Raw genomic sequence first — 4,199 nt, forward strand, 5'->3', positions numbered from 1 at the left:
CAGATCCCTTCAGCGACTCCTTGTGTTTCAGCTGGGGGCGAGTTTGCTGGTACCTTTTCTCGGTGTCTGCTCCACCCTCTGCTGTAGTTTCCCCCTTTGCACTGCACCTCTGGGAGGGTCTGTCTGCAGCTGCAGGCCCTCTTCCAGCAGCATCCCCGTTACCTGTCACTCGGGTTGTGAGCCTGGGGGTGGGAGAGGGTGGTAAGGGTGTTGTGAAGCCTCCGTGTCAGGCAGGCACCATGTCTGGGGCTGTGGTCTTCACTGTGCTCCTGTCCTGCCCTCAGTCACACTGTGGTCCTTCACCCAAGAGGGATTCTAGAGCCTCGCCGGGCTTAGCGTAACTGCCTCCTCCCAGTTTGCAGGGACTTCCCCAGTTTCAGTGCTGAAAGTCCCCTGTCTGTCCAAGGCGAACTGAAACTAGGGGTGCAAGGATTATTTTCTGTTCCCTTTCTCAGCTGCAACAGGTTTCCACCCATGTCCTAAGGGTGACAGCGCTTGTTCCCTGCCTGTCTTAGACCTTAAGGCTTTTGTTGCACAGGTGAGATGAGGAAGAAGTGTCCGGGTGGGGCGGTCTGACCCCTCCAGGAGAGGCTGCTCTTCTGGCAGCCAGGGGCGCGTTCTCAGTCCCCTCTGGGTGGGGTTCGTGGAGAAAAGCACATGTGGAGAGCAAAGGCGCACGCCGTCCACCTCCAGTTTTCAGGGGCTCCACGTCTCTCACTACCCCATGTTCAGCCTCTTCCTGTTTGTTAACTAGTCCGGCTGAGGGTCTGTTGTGTCTGCCCTGGGGAAGCAGGCGGCCATGGCTCGTCCCTCCCTGCAGAAACCTGTCTCTCCCTACATCTGGGGCTGGTTGGTTGTCCTGCAACCTCAGCTCTCTGATGAGTTCAAGAAAAATGATGGACTTGCGGTCATTTTGACAGTTTTTGGTCACGAGCGATGAAGAAGTGATATTCTTTTAAGTCCTCTACATCCCTGAGCCAAATCTTTGATTTGTAACAGTTGTACTAACAAAAGAACTTCAGCTGCATACACACCCACTGCATGCACACGCAGACTCCACAAGCCCAGCTCATCACTGCTGTTGGCGAGCAGACTCGTAATTGGCTTCCGTAAGTCACGTGTCCAGTTCAGAGCAGGCAGGTTTGGTTGTAGTTTCCCTGGACTGTCCTGAAGAAGAGTCATATCCGTGTCTCTTTTACATGCAGACCAGGAAGACTGTGGAAGGTTCTTGGCATCTAGAATGCAGTCACCATGGTGATGTCCTATCTCCCTACACATCAGGGCTTCTTTTTTTTTTTTTCTCACAGATTCAATTTGCATTGTTTACTTAGCTTTATATTTGCTGCAGTAGATTAATTCAAATGTATTCAATAAATACATATTGAATGTCTTACAGAGAGTAAGGCATATTAGAGATATAAAGTGTATATTGAGTTTTTATGAAAAACTTGATATTTTCTTTTTGGGGATCAAGGTTGATCTTCTGTGATTTTCAACTCTGTGCAAGCCTCTGTGTTGGGAAGACCTGTACAAGCAAATTCATAGAGATTTTTCTGCTATCTGTGTCACCTGGCATTTCTCCACGGTGGCACATCCTCAAACATGTACAGGTTTTCTTTACAGTCTGTATCCTCACTGAACATTTAACATAACATTTTAAATTAACTAATATGGTGGTCTTTATACCTACAATTGATCTGTTAATTCATAGCTATTATAACCACTATCATAATTATTTTTATTACCTAGTACTATGCACGTTGTTTCTGTCTCATAATTATCATTTTAAACTCATAAATATCAAAAAAAACTCATAACTATTTGCATTTTGCAAATAAATATTACAGATACCATTTGCTGTATTTTTGTAGTTACTCAGAAAGTGTTTATTGAATATTTGCATTCCTTATCGCAATATAAAAGGCACTAAATATATTTACAAAGAAACTATCCTTTAAGAGAGGACTATAAGATTTTTAACTGCTATAAGAATAGTTTTTACTAAACACATTCATTAGGATTAATTTCATAGTTTTTTTGGCTGCGTTGGGTCTTTGCTGCTGCGCGCAGGCTTTTTCTAGTTGCGGCGAGCAGGGGCTACTCTCCGTTGCGGTGCACAGGCTTCTCATTGCAGTGGCTTCTCTTGTTGTGGAGCATGGGCTCTAGGCACATGGGGTTCAGTAGTTGTGGCCCATGGGCTTAGTTGCCCCGTGGCATGTGGGGTCTTCCCGGACCAGGAATCGAACCTGTGTCCCCTGCATTGGCAGGCGGACTCTCAACCACTGCGCCACCAGGGAAGCCCTAAATGGACTCTTATGGATGATAATCCTGGCAATGATATACTCCATGGGTTAGAAGAAGGGGAGAGGGTAGAACCACAAAGAGCAATTGGGGGCTGACTCTGCCTGACTCTGAGCCTGAGCGTCCGGAGCCTGTGCTCCGCAACGGGAGAGGCCACAACAGTGAAAGGCCCGCGTTAAAAAAAAAAAAAAAAAAAAAAAAAAAAAGAGCAATTGGGACACTATCAAAGTAATTCAGGTTTGCAGTGTCAGGAGCTTAAACTAGCATTGTGACAATGGGCCATGGAAACATAAAGAAACAGTTAGGACAACCACTATAAAGAAAAAAAAGAAATGAACCCAATATTGAAGATTTACCAATATGAGAAATAAACAGGAAGAACTAATCAAGGATAATGCCAAGATTTTTAACTTGGGTGATTTTTAAAAAAAATATTTATTTATTTACTTATTTGGCTGTGTCAGGTCTTAGTTGCAGCGCACGGGCTCTTCATTGTAGTGCGCGGGCTTCTCTCTAGTTGTGATGTGTGGGTTTTTCTCTCTCTAGTTGTGGCGTGTGGGCTTCAGGGCACGTAGGCTCTGTAGTTTGCCGCATGCAATCTCTCTCATTGAGGCACTCTAGCTCAGTAGTTGTGGCATGTGGGCTTTGTTGCCCCGTGGCATGTGGGATCTTACTTCCCTGACCAGGGATTGAACCCGCATCCCTTGAATTGGAAGGCGGATTCTGTGCCACGGGGCCATCAGGGAAGTCCCCAACTTGAGTGATTAAGAGAATGGCAGAGAAGTTAGGAAAGCCTCTGGTTTCAGAAGAGAAAGGTCATGAGTTTGGATTACCGTATCTTGAACAGGGCTTATGGGTCATTCATCTTTGTGTCCCAGCCCTTGGCCCAGCACCTGCTACCCAATGCTTGTTCTCCAAATAAATGTCATTGAGACTTTGAGATGGTGAGAAGTAACCCATAGGAATTATATCGTAATCGTTCAAAGGTACAGTATAGGATGGCCAGAAGGTCTGTAAACATAAGCAAATATGCATAATAAATCATTTAGGGTATTGTAATACATACAGTAGCATTTGATGATGTATTCATTGTATTGCTCCTTCTGAGCAGTGCATGTTGCATGCAAAATGGCAGTGAATGTTGCACAAAATGCAGCATTTCCATCAATGCACGTATGCATGTCATACATTTCCCTGGAAGATTTGTGTCCCTGGTTTTCACTAACAAACCTTTAACTTACTCAAGAAGTGATCAAGAGAGTTCAACCTGTGAAAACATTAAGTAACAAGATTTATTTCCAGACTTTTGGGCCAAAAATAGAACCCCCATGAGGGAATGAGACTGAAGGTATAGAATGGTGCCCATCAGCAGAGAGGTTAGATTTTGAGAGTTGATATTGTCACAACGGATGACTTTTTCAAAGGAGTCAGTACAGAGAGAAATAAGTGGGTATCCAAGGAAATGAGAACTAAGGCAAGACTGGGAGGCGGTATAAGGAGAGCCGGAACGGGGTGGGACCCTGAACAGGGTTAAAGATGGAGCAGGTCACCCAAGAGGTAAATACAGCGAGCAGAGTGACACGTCACAGAACGTATGCAGTAACTTCTTCCAGTTTCCATGGAGTGTTGGGGAATGGAATGCAGTTTTGGAGGGAGCGAATCATGAAGATGTGGAAGCACGTAGATCATTTGTCATTTGTGGAGAGGTTTGGTAATGAGTGGAAGGTAAAAACTAGGATAGTAGCTGTAGCAGTATCCGGTCAAGGTTACTGTTTTTTAAGCTGGGGAAGATCTGTGTGTGTGCGTGTGCGTGCGTGTGTGCATGTGTGTGTGGGCATGTATGTAAGCCAGTAAAGAGGGAGAGGTTGACAGTGTTGGAAGAAGAGCAGGAGAAATTA

This window comes from Monodon monoceros, unplaced genomic scaffold (genome assembly GCF_005190385.1).
Source record: "Monodon monoceros isolate NGI ecotype Baffin Bay Population unplaced genomic scaffold, NGI_Narwhal_1 Super_Scaffold_15, whole genome shotgun sequence".
Lineage (NCBI taxonomy): Eukaryota > Metazoa > Chordata > Mammalia > Artiodactyla > Monodontidae > Monodon > Monodon monoceros.